The sequence below is a fragment of the Schistocerca piceifrons genome, chromosome 10 (genome assembly GCF_021461385.2).
Source record: "Schistocerca piceifrons isolate TAMUIC-IGC-003096 chromosome 10, iqSchPice1.1, whole genome shotgun sequence".
NCBI classification, from domain to species: Eukaryota; Metazoa; Arthropoda; class Insecta; order Orthoptera; family Acrididae; genus Schistocerca; species Schistocerca piceifrons.
Genome location: NC_060147.1, coordinates 99,088,935 through 99,107,172, shown reverse-complemented (window position 1 = coordinate 99,107,172; position 18,238 = coordinate 99,088,935).

Genomic DNA, 18,238 nt, shown 5'->3' with positions numbered 1-18,238 from the left:
CCTGAACGTGGGCTTTCAACTATCTATCTGAACACCAAGAAATTTAACTGTTCAGTTTCACTGATCATGTGCCCGTTCTGTGAAATTAACACGCCAGGTTTTGTTGAATTGTGTATTAGAAACTGTAAAAACTGGGTCTTACTGTGTTTTAACGTTAGTTTATTTTCTATATGCCATGAACTGAGGTCATGTACTGCACTATTTAAAACCGAGCCAATGTTGCACACAACATCCTTTACTTCCAAGCTAGTGTCATCAGCAAACAGAAATATTTTAGAGTTACCCGTAAGATTAGAGGGCATATCATTTATGTAAATAAGGAACAGGAGCGGCCCCAACACTAATCCCTGGGGCACCCCCCCCCCCTTTACCGTACCCCACTCAAATCTTACATCACAGCCCTTATCAATGACCTTTTCCTGTCTGTTGCTAAAGTAAGAGGTGAACCAATTGTGAGCTACTCCCCGTATTCCGTAATGGTCCAACTTCTCGAGCAATATTTTGTGATCAACACAATCAAATGCCTGTCCATAGTAAGGGACAGCTGTCTAACTTGTACCACTCTTAAAACTTTATTTACAATAGCCTAAAGAGTGAATTAAAACAGTATTTAAATAATGTGATCCTCAAATTCAGGCCGGCCGCGGTGGTCTAGCAGTTCAGGCGCTCAGTCCGGAACCGCGGGACTGCTACGGTCGCAGGTTCGAATCCTGCCTCGGGCTTGGATGTGTGTGATGTCCTTAGGTTAGTTAGGTTTAAGTAGTTCTAAGTTCTAGGGGACTGATGACCACAGATGTTAAGTCCCATAGTGCTCAGAGCCATTTGAACCTCAAATTCAGGATGTTGTTCTTGGAGTTGAAATTCTGAGTAAAATAGGAACACTAAAATTTTCTAAAAATATGAAAATGGTATAACTTAAAAATCAGATTTCCTAATCTGTAGCACTGAATGAATAAATTGTAACCCCCTCATAACCTATGTCCCTCAAGACTAAATTTAAGAAAATGTTCCACACTTTAGTTCTTACATCCCTACTTGTAGGCACTGCAAAATAACTTTTTCTCTCCTTTCCCCACCTCTGCACACTTTGCAGGAATCCACATTTAGAATGTATCTGATCGTTTCTTCGATTCGATCTTCCTCGCACAAGTCCCTATACCATTCTTATATTTCACAAGTGAATTCCTTCTGTGACCAGAACAAAAACATGGACAGACGACATCGATGTTAATCTGGTGATGGCATATGACACCTGGGGGATAGTAGATGTACTGATAATGGTTTCAACGTCGTCCGCTAATAGATGGCGTAGTGGTATAACTACCATGGTGCCATTAGTGTCTACCTTGTAATAGGGAATGCTCACAGCCAGAAGGCTCAGTGTCCTGACGCATATAATAACAATATGCTGAAAGGGTGTTTCCAGACTGCGTGTAAGATTGGCCGGATTGTCACAATAACACTGCCAGGAAGGACCTAACAAGCCCGGAAAACTGCCGTCCAATAAGTGAACTCTCGACCGTCTCCAAGATCCTCGAAAGGCTACTATTGAAGAGAATACGACAACCCTTTCTCGATAACGAAATTATACCTCCAGACCAAATGGACTCAACGTTCATTGTCTGCACAACTAAAACTCATCCAGGACTCCGAATTTATCGCACACAACCTTAATGTGTCCAGTTGTACAGCGACAGTTTTTTTGTATTTCGGAAAGGCGGGAAAAATAACTACTCAAACTGGCGAACTTGAAACTACTCCCAGACTACAGCTTCAATGTTATCGACAGCGTTTTGCACAATGGGTGCACACTAGTGAAGATCGAGGGACAGCACTCAAGACTCCGACTACTCACAGATGCCATCCCATAGGGTTCTGTGTTGTCTCCACTACTCTTTGTCATCTGTGTCAAAGGCATTCCGCTATTGTCTCTGGTGGTGTTCGCCCAATTCGCGGACAACACCGCCTTGCTCACCAGTAGCCCGAGGATCAATGAGGTCGTGGCTCGTCTACGACGTCAGCTTACGAGAGTAGAAGATTTGGCCAAGGAAAATACAATTACTATCAATGCACAGAAGACGAGAGCTGTGATATTTACGCTGCCCTGATTTAAGAGACAGGCTAATTCCCTCCAGTCAGAATTTCCCATGGAGCAATCACGTCAAATGCCTTGGCGTCACATTCGACAATAAGTTACTTTTCAGACTTCACGTGTAGGGTAAGAGACTCGATTTCACATCTGTCTATACCCCCTACTGGCCAGTTCACATATTAACGTCAATATGAAACTTTGCTTTTACAGGGCAACAATCCTCCCAGCTATTTTATATGGTTGTTCCACGTGGGGTACAATAGAGAACCCCCCCCCCCCAATTTGAAAACCATACAGACTTTGCAAAATAGAAGTCTTCGACTCATTCTTGGGGCGCCCAGGTGGGCAAGAATCCGTTACCTACATGAAGAGCTTAACCAACCAACCAACCATCCAGGAAACCATCATCCAACACAGGCAAGCCCATGGACAAAACAGAAGCCCCACATGACGTCACCTACAATAAAATAGCTGTGAGCACTATGGGACTTAACATCTGACGTCATCAGTCCCCTAGAACTTAGAACTACTTAAACTTAACTAACCTAAGGACATCACACACATCCATTCCCCAGGCAGGTTTCGAACCTGCGACCGTAGCGGTCACGCGGTTGCAGACTGAAGCGCTTAGAACCGCAAGACCACGCCGGCCGGCTCACCTACAATACGTTGGATCAGTAGCTCCTGAGCATTGGCACCAGGCCCTAGTGCCTCGAGCGATTATCGAAGTTCCACAGTAACTATCAACCTCACCTTTCACCTACGTGCTGGAAGGGCCAAAGAACACAAAGCAAAATGCCCTTACCAAGATTGCAATGACGATAAAGTTACACCTTGACCATCCACAAAGGAAGTCCAGCCACTTAGTTGGCAGCGCTTCGTCATAACAATCAAGGAAAACCATAAAAAAAGTACGTCAAATTGTGGCCTTGTGAGTGCCGAGGTTGTCCTTGCGGATAATTGCCAGACTAGATGGACGTGTTGAGTGAGCTGTGCAACGATGCTCGTATTGCTGGTCACGTGAACATTCTCACACACGTAGACAACATTATGGCCGTCCACGCATCACAGACGCTCGGCAGGATTGTCGTATTGCAAAGGCAGCAGTGGCAGATCGTACGGCTATCACGCCACGGATAAGAGGGCTTGTGAGCCCAGACGTGTCAACAAGGTTAGCAGTGGGATAGCTGGCACGCGCGCCTACAGCCGGTCTTCCATCGATCCCACAGCATCGACTTGCACGAGTACACTGGTGCCGTCACATCTTCTCTTGCAAGATGGAATTGCGTGCCATGGTCTTCAGCGATGATGGTAGAGTCTGTCTGCATGCAAGTCTTTGCTTAGAACCCTTCCAATGAATAGTATTGTTGTTTTACTGGCTCAACTTGGTGACTGCATAAAGATGGTCAGGTCATGTGGCTACAGTATGTGCAACCAATTCCCTCAATGAGTCGGGTTTCCTGCGGCTGTTCTGTTCAACTTGCACCCAGTCACCAATGGACACTGTAATGGCCATTATTCAATCATTTGGAATCAATGAAGGCTTTTCTGATGTAGTCCTTTTGATTAATGTACTTTTGTCATTTGAATGATTGGCATCTATGGCCACATCAAATGTGGAAGAGAGTTTATCCCTGACTTGCTCCACTGTGTCTGCATCCACTGAATCAATTATACCATTATCTATATGAAGAAGTAGAAAGAGTGGATGTTTTCCTTGACTCAGTTCTCAGCTTTCACACTTCATCGCCAGATCCCCACATTTGGAGCATGTCACTCACCTTCTCAACTTTGTGGTTATCTTTCTCAGTTTGTGTGATATTTTGTAAGATTTCAACATGTAAGTCTCGTTATTGCATGAACACTTCTGTGTCATTGTCACCATTTTGTGATCCAGTGGTTATATTCAACTGTGAGACATGCAGTAATGTTTGGCTGACAGAATGATAAGTCATCTAAATGCCTCAATCCTTGAAACTGAGACAAATGTTTCTGCGAAATCAACTTCATGACACTAGCTGATTCCTCATGCCGCTATTCATGCTTTTCTCCAAAGTAAGGAACCATCATTACTGCATTTACTTATCAGAATTGTTCTGCAGTCCATTATTCTATTATTGCTGATCTGCCAACAATGTTCTAGATATTATTTTTGACTAGTGACATGATATGGGTGTATAGAGCATTGAACTACTCATGACAATCTGAGCCACTAATGTAACATTAATGTTTATATCCATTCCATTTTCAGCTAAGTTTACATCATGAATCAGTGTTTCTTCTTCAAGAGTTGGTGATTTGACATTGACTGTTGATCTCAAATACACCCTTGCCACATTGAAAATTGTTGTATGAGACATGTTCTGAGATGCATTGTTTGGAACTTGTACATTTTGGTTGGATGCATTCTTCTGCCAAATCACAATTGCTTTTATCTGAGCTGTCTATGTTTTATTGTGGTGCTGACATTGTCAGGTTTAGGCAGAACATCATCATCTTCAAAAGAATAGAATGTTTCATCATTATCCAATGGCTCTGATATGGTGTTTACACGGCTAGTATTACTCGCAAAACCTCTCGGTGAGTCAAAAACTCTCACACGTACACCTAGGTTTTTCTTAAAACGTTAGCGCACTTCGTTGTTAACAAACTTTTCCTCTCGCGAAACACTTTGCAAATCCTTTTACTTTGATGATAACCTCGTTTATTTTGAAGATTAACAAAATATTGAAAAATCAGAAGCACTTGTTTTATTCCGAGATTACTTCCTATGTAAATCATCAATAATAACAAAGAAATGATGATAACTTTTTAAAAGCGTAATTAGCATCGTCGAAGTATCAACAGAGAAACGCCATGTTATTGTTTCTCGTGGAGCACTCATTCACTTAACGCGGAACACCAGTGTTCTGCGGAACACGATTTGGGAAACCCTGGTCTACGGCAGGAGGAGGCAACCTTCTTTTTACATACCGTCTGCTTTTTTATCTCTTTTAGTAGTAGAAATTTCTGTAAAGTAGGGAAATAACTTCATAAAATTTATAAATCAGAGTTAAAATGGTTCAAATGGCTCTGAGCACTCTGGGACTCAACATCTGAGGTCATCAGTCCTCTATAACTTAGAACTACTTAGACCCAACTAACCTAAGGACATCACACACATCCACGCCCGAGGCAGGATTCGAACCTGCGACCGTAGCGGTCGCGCGGTTCCAAACTGAAGCACCTAGAGCCGCTCGGCCACAACGAAACCAGAGTTAGAGGAATTTAAAGCACATAATAATAATTACTTACCAAATTCCTTATGACTAAATTTTACGTAAACCCGACGAAACTCTTTTTAAAAATGCTACTGCCTACAGACCAGCGTGAAAGCAGGGACGACCGCCAGTGGGCGGTAGGAACCAGGTTGACCACCGCTTCACCGCAGGTCTATTTTCTGTAAACGTCCGGATGTAGAAATTCCTACCTCGTTGGTATATAAACTGCTGACACTATTTCAGCAAAGTTTTTTCCTCCCCACATGTTGTTCCATGTTAACAAAAATTGCACATTGCCGCCAACTTTGTCAGTATCATAGAACCGACAATAAACTTTAAAACGTCAATAATACACAATCTTTCACACACCCTGTCTAGCGAGCAACTATTACTCTGAGACTGGACTTAGTGTGAGATAGGAGGAGTCACTCTTACATATTTGAGAGCTTATTAAATCTGTAAGTGTAATTATAATTAACTTACAGCAATAAACTTTTCACACAGTGATATATATGAGCACAAAGTTGAAACTAAAAAATTAAACTCCGCCCGAACAGGCCATGAAGACCCAACGCTACCGACCGGCCAGCGTATCGTCCTCAGCTCACAGGCGTCTCTGGTCAACATACGGCTCTCCCAGCCGTATGTCAGTTTAAGAAAGCGGTGCCACTACTCAGAGGCGGCCGAGGTGGCCGAGCGGTTCTAGACGCCACAGTCTGGAACCGCGTGACCGTTACGGTCGCAGATTCGAATCCTGCCTCGGGTATGGATGTGTGTGATGTCCTTAGGATAGTTAGGTTTAAGTAGTTCTAAGTTCTAGGGGACTCGGAAGTTGACTCCCATAGTGCTCAGAGCCATTTGAACCACGACTCAGACAAGTGGCTCCCCAGTTTGCCTCACAAGGGCTGAGTGCACCCCGCTTGGCAACAGCGCTCGGCAGAGCAAATGGTCACCCACCCGAGTGCTAGCCCATCCCAACAGCGCTTTACGTCGTTGATCTCCGACAAGGCCCAGAGATTCTTATTCATTTAATTTTAATATTACAGTCAGAAACTGAAAAGTGTGGTGTCACCGCCAGACACCACACTTGCTAGGTGGTAGCCTTTAAATCGGCCGCGGTCCGTTAGTGTACGTCGGACCCGCGTGTCGCCACTGTCAGTGATTGCAGACCGAGCGCCGCCACACAGCAGGTCTAGAGAGACGTTCTAGCACTCGCCCCAGTTGTACAGCCGACTTTGCTAGCGATGCTACACTGACAAATACGCTCTCATTTGCCGAGACGATAGTTAGCGTAGCCTTCAGCTACGTCATTTGCTACGACCTAGCAAGGCGCCATTACCAGTTTATATTGAGATTGTTTTATGTATCATCAAGAGCGATGTACACCAATTATGGATTAAAGTTAAGTATTCCAAGATCTTCGTACTTTATTTGCAATTCTCAAGACATTGTCATGTTCCAGACCTCACGCCAGTCTGCGTGAGCTTAAACGCGTGCCTTTCGGCTACCTCCGAGTGACTTGGCTGTCTTGCCAAGTCACTACAAAAGGCACTGCCAAACCGTGACACACGTCTCCGGTCTCTGCCGGTTAGGATCTTGTTACGGCCACTGTTCGTGCAAGGCTGCGACGGTGGCGGCACACATGTTGGACGGTCCGCGTTGATACGTCAACAAACGGGTAACCTCATTCACTCGCGCCCCTGCACGACAGCTCTTTGGCGCCATTCTGTCACGCCTGGACGTCGATCCATCTTACTGCGCTGCCACGACTTACTGTAGAGGGTGACATGACCGCCGGGAATGTGTATTTCGTGTCCAATGACCTTTGCTGTTGTGGTGCGACCACCGAAAACTCGGTTTAGGAAATGTAAGTACGACACAAAATAACCAATGATAGGCGGAGCAAGCTTGTCATCAAAAGCAGACTAGCACTATCAAAAACGGCATTCTTGAGCAAGCGAAGTCTCCTAGTATCAAACATAGGCCTTAATTTGAGTAAGAAGTTTCTGAGAACGTACACTGGGAGCACAGCGTTTTGTACTAGTGAGACTGGACTGTCGAGAACCCGGAACGGAAGAGAATCGAAGCATTTGAGGTGTGCTGCTACAATCGAATCTCAGAAATTGGATGGGCTGATAAGGTAAGGAATGAGGAAGTTCTGCGCACAATCGCAAAGGAATGTGTGGAAAACAGCGACAAGGGACAGGATTATGGGCCACCTGTTCAGACAACGGGGAATGAATTCCATGTCACTAGAGGGAGCTGTGGAGTGCAAAATGAAAGAGGTGTGCTGCAAGTGATACTCTGAGATGAAAAGGTGGCACAGGATATGAATTCGAGGTGAGGGGATACTGAGACTCATTGGAAGGATTCTATGGAAATGTAATGCACGAAAGGGTTTACTCGACCGAATCTCGGAACCATATACGACTGAAAGAGGAGAGAGAGAAAATCCACAGAAGAGCGGCACATTTCGATACGAATACGTTTAGTTATCTGGAGAGCTCCAGTGGCAGACGCTACCCGAGAGCTCTTGTACATCTTGAAGAAGTTTAATAATTTCCCACAGGTTTCAATTTTGAGTCCACTCCTATTCCTTACATAGACACACCAAAAAACGTTTTGCATCCCCCTGGTTCCCAGATCTCCTGAAGATAGACGTTGACAGTGAATATTGTATCACAGACTGTTCGGAGATGTCACTAAACCCGCCCAAAAATGTAAACAACCATGCATGAGCAGCAGTTCCAATCATTCAACCAGAAAGGAGGTACACAGCTCGTGTTGCGTGTAGTTCAACCATGCCTAGACCGTCAACACCGCGGTCCGCAGCTCGTGGTCGTGCGGTAGCGTTCTCGCTTCCCACGCCCGGGTTCCCGGGTTGTATTCCCGCCGAGGTCAGGGATTTTTTCTGCCTCATGATGACTGGGTGTTGTGTGATGTCCTTAGGTTAGTTAGGTTTAAGTAGTTCTAAGTTCTAGGGGACTGATGACCATAGATGTTAAGTCCCATATTGCTCAGAGCCATTTTTGAACCGTCAACACCGCGGTTCGATGTAGTCTGCATTGTTACTTTGTGGCACGAACGGCTCTCAAAAAGGGATGAGTCCAGGCGACTCGATGTGAACCAAAGCGATGTTGTTCGGACATGGAGGACATACAGAGCGACAGGCACTGTTGATGAAATGCCTCGCAAAGGTCGCCCAAGGGCTACTGTAGTTGATGACCGCTACCTACTGATTATGGCTCGGAGGAACCCTGATGGCAATGCCACCATGTTGAAAAGTCCTTTTCGTGAAGCCGCAGGACGTCGTGTTATGATTCAAACTGTGCGCAGTGGGCTGCATGATGCGCAACTTCACTTCCGACGTCCATCGCGAGGTCCATCTTTGCAACCACGACACCATAAAGCGGGGTACAGATGGACCTACAACATGCCTAATGTCCCTAATGGACCGCTCAGGACTGGCATCGCATTGCCTGCAACCAAACAATCGTCAGAGACGTGTTTTGGAGGCAACCTGGTCTGGCTGAACGCCTTAGACCCACTGTCCAGTGAATACAGCGAGGTGGAGGTTCCCTGCTATTTTGGGGTGGTATTATGTGGGGCCAACGTACGCCGCTGGTAGTCATGGAAGGCGCCGTAAAGGTTGTACGATACGTGAATGCCATCCTCCGATCGATAGTACAACCATATTGGCAGCATACGGGAGAGGAATTCGTCTTCATGCACGACAATTCGCGTCCCCACCGTGCACATCTTGTGAATGACTTAATTCAGGACAACGACATCGCTCGACTAGAGTGGCCAGCATGTTCTTCACACATGAACCCTATCGAACATGCTTGTGATAGACTGAAAAGGGCTCTTTATGGACGACGTGACCCACCAACCACTCTGAGGGCTCTATGCCGAATTTCCGTTGAGGAGTGGGACAATCTGGACCAACAGTGCCTTGATGAACTTGTGGATAGTATGCCACGACGAATACAGGCATGCATCAATGCAAGATGACGTGCTACTGGGTATTAGAGGTACCGGAGTACCGGTGTGTACAGCAATCTGAACCACCACCTCTGAAGGTCTCGCTGTGTTGTGGTACAACATGCAATGTGTGTTTTACATGAGCAATAAAAAGGGCGGAAATGATGATTATGTTGATCTCTACTCCAATTTTCTGTACATATTCCGGAACTCTCGGAACCGAGGTGATAAAAAACTCTTTTTGATGTGTGCATGTGAATGGCTTCCCACTTAGCACTCAGCGAGCAGAATTGGTACGCTTTGCTGACGACACTAGTGCTACAATAAAACTCATTAGAGAGGAAGCATCAAAAGAGTCGGTAAATGACATTTCCCAATGAATTATAACGTGTTTCTCTAAAAATACACTCTCCCTAAATGTTAAAAAAACACTCTGTATTCAGTTCAGTACAATAATTGATGTAGTACATGATCATGATGCAGTAAATAGGGTAGAATGGTACAAATTTTTGAATGCACATATTGAAGAAAACTTGAACTGGAAGAATGATATTACTGAGCTTCTAAAATAAATTAAGTGCAGCTATTTTCACTGATCGCATGCTTGCTAATCTTGGAAAGAAATGAATCAGTCTCCTGAAATATTTTACGTATTTCCACTCACTAATGTCATATGTAATTATTTTATGCGCTGTCTCATCACATGGAAAGACATTATTGACTGCACAAAAGCGAACAAGAAGAGTAATATGCGCTGTTCACCCATGGAAGTCATGTAGGAGTTAGATATTTTAATTGTGGCGTCATATTACGTCATTTTGGGCAGCGAAATTCACCATAAATTATCCATCACAACATGATACGCATAGTGTTGTCTATATTCACAACACTGGATGGAATAAATGACCTCCATTACCCTTTATTAAGTCTGTCAGTGGCTCAGAAAGGAGTTCAGTATGTGTTGTTGTTGTGGTCTTCAGTCCTGAGACTGGTTTGATGCAGCTCTCCATGCTACTCTATCCTGTGCAAGCTTCTTCATCTCCCAGTACTTACTACAGCCTACATCCTTCTGAATCTGCTTAGTGTATTCATCTCTTGGTGTCTCTCTACGATTTTTACCCTCCACGCTGCCCTCCAACGCTAAATTTGTGATCCCTTGATGCCTCAGAATATGCCCTACCAGCCGGACCCTCCTTCTTGTCAAGTTTTGCCACAAACTCCTGTTCTCCCCTACTCCATTCAATACCTCCTCATTAGTTACGTGATCTACCCATCTAATCTTCAGCGTTCTTCTGTAGCACCACATTTCGAAAGCTTCTATTCTCTTCTTTTCCAAACTATTTATCGTGTTCAAAATGTAGCAAAAAAAAAAAAAAAAAAAAAAGCCGCCATCTTATTAACTGTGTATCGTGGAGCAATCATTCGCTTCACCCGGAACACCAGTGTTCTGCGGAACACAGTTTGGGAAACCCTGGTCTACGGCAGGAGGAGCAAAATTTTTTGTTCAATATGTAGCAAAAAAATCAAATGGCTCTGAGCACTATGGGACTCAACTGCTGAGGTCATTAGTCCCCTAGAACTTAGAACTAGTTAAACCTAACTAACCTAAGGACATCACAAACATCCATGCCCGAGGAAGGATTCGAACCTGCGACCGTAGCGGTCTTGCGGTTCCAGACTGCAGCGTCTTTAACCGCACGGCCACTTCGGCCGGCAATATGTAGCAACAAAAAATTTTTAATCGTGTGCTGAATAACATAAAATGTCTGACAGGTAGCGAAGCAAGTTTTAAATCTAACTTCTTCTGTTCTAGTGATCAATTTCTAGTTAAAAACCGGAAGGCAGAAAAAAATCAGAAAAATACAAAAATCTCGTTTTCAAGTACAGTTGCATGACTAGGATTAGAATATGTGTTCTTTAACACCAACAAAATAGTTCAAATGGCTCTGAGCACTATGGGACAACATCTGAGGTCAACAGTCCCCTAGAACTTAGAACTATTTAAACCTAACTAACCTAAGGACATCACACACATCCATAACCGAGGCAGGATTCGAACCTGCGACCGTAGCGGTCGCGCGGTTCCAGACCGAAGCGCCTAGAATCGCTCGGCCACACCGGTCGGCCCTAACATCAACACTAATCATGCATACCTATTCTGTAAACTGACTCTTTCCCGATCATTTCGATAAGAGAATCGTTCAAATGTTGTGTGCAACTAAGTAACTGACTAACATTATAATTTCGAGAGCGTACTTTTCAAGATCAGCCAGCCAGCATGTTACTTTCTCCTATACATAACAAGCTCATACTGAGGCTTACCAACTTGCGTTCATCCCCCGCTTAGTTCGCTACTGTGCCAGTAAAAGGGACGAATCATATTGGCATGAAAAGGGTTCTCCACGCACAGCGAAGGTGTTTCGTGGAATATAGCTGTACGTAGATGACTTTGCAACCCCTTTACCCTAGGCAAAAAGAAGTCTTCAAAAAAAACGCCTATTCGCCAAGAGAATTTTATCTCGTACTGCAAAGTGATCGCCAAGTCTTTTGTGCGGCGGAACTTTTCAGGGGGCACATAGAAGTGGAAAAATAAAAGAGCGTGAGAGAGGAGGGGGGGAGCGCTTGCTCCCGCTTTGAGAGAAGAGACTGCGCCGATTGTCGACTTCTGGGGGCGGCTTTGACAGGAGTGAGTGTATAGGCCGCTCCGTCATTCGGCGGCCTACCGTGTTTGCAGAGCTCACGCGGACGTGATGGATAAGTCGCCACTTAAACGGGCGTGTGTGGCGACAGAGCGGCCAGATAAGCGGCGGGGTATCAGATCGGCAGCAGAGCCGCTGTCCGCGCCGCACAGCTCTGGTCTGTGTAGCAGTGTGAAGCTGCGCTTAAGCCGCCACTCTGTGAAAGGGCCGCCCGTCTGTTTGCGTGGAGAAATGAAAAGCATTGCGGATTTGTCCGACATTCCGTAGCGGGCTGCGCGATGCGATGGAATCCCACGAGAGAATAAAACTGTGTACAGGCCGAGATTGCAGCTCTCGGTCTCTGCTTGTAGGGATATAACGTCTATTTGACCGCTGACAGGATGTGTCCAGACGCCACAGCAGTGCTACGAGCTGTTACTCGAATGAGCACTGTTTATCCGATTACTCAAACTGCGTTCAGTTTAACTATGGGGTTGCGCACAGAGTGTTTACACACCCCATGGTTCGAGGTTTCATGCTGTTTTAAGCCTCAATTCCGGAGTTATTAACACTTCATTGAAATTTGTTTACAAATTCGGCTTTGGGTTAAGGACGCGGTGGGTTAAAATTGTGAAAAATTTAGAAATTTATTTATTGCGTAATTTATTAGACTGATTCCTTAAGAATAACATAGCACAGTGTCACAACCAAATTCTGTCTAGAAATGCGTATTAATAATTTTCGGCGTCTACAGCTGCCACGTCCCCTGTTTCTACGCTGTGATCCACACTTTTTTTTGGGGGTTAATTTTTCGTTCACACAATCGAAACAAACTACAGACGAGTCTAGACGGTTACAAGACAGGTCATCCTTGCTTGCTCCTTTGTTTACAACGCGGTTTTTTGAACAGTAACACGAGAGGCAATACAGACGTTACGACTTATCTCAGAAGAAAGATTAACGAAAGACAAAACTACGTTTCTAGCATTTGTAGACGTAGAGAAAGCTTTTGACAATGTTGACTGGAATACTCTCTTCCAAATTCTAAAGGTGGCAGGGGTAAAATACAGGTAGCGAAAGGCTATATACAATTTGTACAGAAACCAGATGGTAGTTACAAGAGTCGAGGGACATCAAAGGCAAGCAGTGGTTCGGAAGGGAGTGAGACAGGTTTGTAGCCTCTCCCCGATGTTTTCAATCTGTATATTGAGCAAGCAGTAAAGGAAACAAAAGTTCGGAGTAGGTATTAAGATTCATGGATAAGAAATAAAAACTTTGAGGTTCGCCGATGACATTGTAATTCTGTCAGAGACAGCAAAGGACTGGTAAGAGAAGTTGAACGGAATGGACAGAGTCTCGAAAGGAGGGTATAAGATGAACATCAACAAAAGCAAAACGAGGATAATGGAATGTAGTCGAATTAAGTCGGGTGATGCTGAGGGAATTAGATTAGGAAATGAGACGCTTAAGGTAGTAAAGGAGTTATGCTATTTGGGGAGCAAAATAACTGATGATGGTCGAAGTAGAGAGGATATAAAATGTAGACTGGCGAAGGCAAGGAAAGAGTTTCTGAAGAAGAGAAATTTTTTAACATCGAGAATAGATTTAAGTGTTAGGAAGTATTTGTATGGAGTGTAGCCAAGTATAGAAGTGAAAGATGGACGATAAATAGTTTGGACGAGAAGAGAATACAAGCTCTCGAAATGTGGTGCTACAGAAGAATGCTGAAGATTAGATGGGTAGATCACATAACTAATGAGGAGGTACTGAATAGAATTGGGGAGAAGAGGAGTTTGTGGCACAACTTGACAAGAAGAAGGGACCTGTTGGTCGGAATGTTCTGAGGCATCAAGGGATCACAAATTTATACATTGGAGGGCAGCGTGGAGGGTAAAAATCGTAGAGTGACACCAAGAGATGAATACACTAAGCAGATTCAGAAGGATGTAGGTTGCAGTAAGTACTGGGAGATGAAGAAGCTTGCACAGGATAAGGTAGCATGGAGAGCTGCATAAAACCAGTCTCAGGACTGAAGACCATAACTACAACAACAAACATGTGCTACAAACTTATTTAAGATTTTAGTTTTGCATGTATCAATCTGTTTTGCTCCAAAGGGATCATAACAGTGGACGCATATTTAGAAAAGTAAGGAAATGTCGAATTTCAGCGGGCCGGCCGTTTGGCCGAGAGGTTCTAGGCGCTACAGTTTGGAACCGCGGGACCGCTACGGTCGCAGGTTCCAATCCTGCCTCAGGCATGGATGTGTGTGATGTTCTTAGGTTAGTTAGGTTTAAGTAGTTCTAAGTTCTAGGGGACTGATGACCACAGAAGTTAAGCCCCATAGAGCTCAGAGCCATTTGAACCATTTAAGAAACAGTGTTCGAGATGCTGCTCCCAAGTGTGGAGAACAATTTTTTGCAAAGTACGTCATACACCCACAAACACGGTTTGCCAATTGCCGTTTTAGATGTTATGAAAACCAACTTTCAGATACGTAGCCAATCGTGAACTGCTGAAAAAATGAGCACATGGGAAAACGCAGAATACAAATGAGAGCTGTAATCGCCTTATATGGATGTGTTGTCCTAGAACATATTTGTATCCTCATTTCTTGTGAAGATAATTGCGCGTGATGCCTGCCTGGTGTTCAATAGTGGAAATGTAGGTAGGATTAAGTGCCTCCACCCTGGAGATACTCAGAAGCATCGATGAAGTGAGGCTGGACAAAACTAAGGCAGCAGAAGAAAAAAATGCAAAAGTTGGCCGTGCAAAGGAGGCAGGGGAAGACATTACTCCAGGAACACGAAGAAGAGAATGAAGATTGCGGACATGGACAGCATTAGTCACTACACTAAAGCAATATTGTCAATAATTGAAATAAAAACTTTAAGTGCTAATTACAGTAAACTGACATTTTAAGCTATAACATAATTTTTCTCAGGAACTATAGTAAGTAACATCGAAATTTGGTATATTTTTTAAAGAAATACCTACCGAATAAACCTGTGCAGCATTTTCTGTTATGTTTTCTCTGAGAAAAATTCTCCTTCAAAATTTGAAAAAAACTGAGCAATTCTGGGTAATACAAAACTGAAAAATTAATTTCGAAGCAACTATGATCTTAAGCTAAAATCTGTTCCGCGCGTTTTATTGGCCTCTTATGCAGATGTAAACTTGAAATTCGAGTTTTATTGCTTTATCAGTTTACGAAAATAGGAGCATTATAGAAACAGTGGTAATTACAAATTCATATCCTTATAAAATATATGTCGACGGGCATTTTCAAACAGAAACTGCAGAGAATATAGCTGGCCGGGGTGGCACAGCGGTTCTAGGCGCTACAGTCTGGAACCGCGTGACCGCTACGGTCGCAGGTTCGAATCCTGCCTCGGGCATGGATGTGCGTGATGTCCTTAGGTTAGTTAGGTTTAAGTAGTTCTAAGCTCTAGGGGACTGATTATCTTAGAAGTTAAGTCCCATAGTGCTCAGAGCCATTTTGCACAGAATATAAAACATCATTTTGTACATGATAGTATCAGGTTTTACTGTTCTAGCTGTAATATTTTTGGAGATGCATATGTCTAATACAAGAATGCATTTTCCCCTACGTCTGCCTTTAAAACTACGAACGCTAAATTTAATATGAGGGTCAAGTTAGACATTATGTTCATGGAGGTACAGCCGTTTTTGTTTTCGAATTATTCGTGTTTGTTTACGTTCTTCAATTACATCATTGTAGATTATGTAGTATAAGTTTTGGTCGGTGCTCGTAGTCACTTGTGCCGTTGTCTGAGGCAGCTGAGATGAGGAGACAGTGCCGAATTTGAGATCCTTCCTATGGCCACAGTTTTGTAATAGGAAGATACGCTCTGCACTGAGAAGGTGCGCGGATCTGAGCACGGGAGGTAGTCGGCAGTGAAGTTACTCCACGTCCAAGAATCACAGATCCGCGGAAAGTGACAGAGATGCCGACTTGGAACGGTTTCCCACAGGCAGCGACCTGATGTGAAAGCACTTTGAAAATACTGAAGGGAGTTTCGGACTCTGCCTCTGGAGAGTTGCACCTCGTGAGGACTTAAATTCTGTGAGGCGAATTACGCCGGCGAACTTAAACTTTCAGGGGTGTGTTGGTCTTTGATTTTGAACATTTCCGTCGAATTGGGGCTTTAAATAATTTTGATTAAACGTTGATGAAGACACACACAGACCTATACCTTCTTGCAACAAGCTGCCACCATCCAGCACAAACAGTACTGACCACCCCGGTACATAGGGCGATCGCCGTCTGCGACAAAGACAGCCTACCATCCGAGCTGAGGGAAGTCTTCCAACAAAATGGCTACAGTGAAACGCAGATCAATAAGGCGCTTAAAAGGAAGAAGGGAGCAGTGAGAACTCCAGAACTTGATTAAACATGTTTAAGTACGACACTCTGAACATTTCCGTTTTGCTGCAGCACTAATGCGTTTCCCACATTTATGAATGTTTACGTTTCAAGGCAGCAAACATTTCATGTACTTTTACTACTTTTCATATTTCAGCTTATGAAAAGTTAGGATTTCGATGGATTTTTATATTGGGTTTTCGCGAGTAAGAAATGGCGTATTTTATAAGAGAGTATATTAACTATTTAACCATAAACTATGTTTTACCACTACAACGCTTCGTCACTATCCGTATCCAGCTTAATAAATTTTAGCGGAAGATTGGAGGTTCTCCTTAGGTACAATGGTTTGCCATCTCCTGCTGTGGCCTTCTAAATTAAGCAGCGTGCATCACGCGCCTATGGGGAGTTGAACGTCCACTGAGAGAATAGCCACTGTTAGAACTTCAGCCCCACATTTCCGTTTTCTAGGAACGACTCAGATTTGTGTCCTGCCCGAAACATGACTTCCACCTGTTTTGAAGTTCTGAAGTTCTGGTACAATCTGTATCCGGCCGCAAAAGGAAAATAGGAAGATGTCCCGTCGACGGCCGGCCGGAGTGGCCGAGTGGTTCTAGGCGCTTCAGTCTGGAACTGCGTGCCCGCTACGGTCGCAGGTTCGAATCCTGCCTCGGGCATGGATGTGTGTGGTGTCCTTATGTTAGTTAGGTTTAAGTAGTTCTAGGTTCTAGGGGACTGATGACCTCAGAAGATAAGTCCCATAGCGCTCAGAGCCATTTTTTGTACCGTCGACGACTAAGTCACTGGAGACGCACCTCTCTCATCCAAATAAAAGAGTATGGTGTGTTGCATTAAGAAAGAGTTCATCTTTTGACGTTTTCACCTCAACATCTGATGTTATCCTAATGCAAATGGTGTAGGGCCTAGATTTTGAAGAGGACCTGTCTCAAATGACTTTCACTTCAGGTTCGTTAAACACTTAATGATTTAGAAGACTGTGTTTCGTTTGTTGATATGTCCTAATGCACTATTGCTAATGATATGGTCAGACATTGTACTGAATTGCTTGTATTGTGCTTCATCTAATTAAAGTGACAGTTCATTTGCAGAGAAGTAGTTACCAATATTCAAGGAAATGTATTTACATTTTCAAGTGTCGAAGTTTCTTCATTAGGGTTTATTGCAATTTTCGCGTCGTCAGGAAAAAGAGAATCGTTTCGCTCCTTGCATATACGACGTCGGATGATTTCCACGTAAACAAGAACGAGAACTGACGCAATATTTATCACTGCGGCACACCTGTAACGAGTATTCCCCGTTCTGAAGTTGTAGCTTCTGTGTGAAGACACCAGAGAGGCAATCCTGTCGTTGCGGTTGATAATAGAAACAAGACTAAAGAAAAGTCAAGACACGTTTATAGGATTTTTCGATCTGGAAAAAGCGTTCGACAGTGTAAAACGGTGCCAGTTGTTCGAAATTCTGGGAAAAAAAGGGGTAAGCCATAGGGAGAGGTGCGTAAGATACAACATGTACAAGAGCCAAGAGGGAATAATAAGAGTGGACGAACAATGGTGTAATAGGGATGTAGTCTTTCCACCCTACTGTCCAATTTGTCCATCGAAGAAGCAATGATGGAAATAAAAGAAAGGTTCAGGAGTGGGGTTCAAATTCAAGGTGAAAGGATATCAATCACACAATTCGCTGACGACATTGCTATCCTGACTGAAAGTGAAGAAGAGTTACATACTATGTTGAATGGAATGAACAGCCTAATGAGTACAGAATATGGACTGTAAATCGAAGAAAACCGAAAGTAATGAGAAATAGCAGAAAAGAG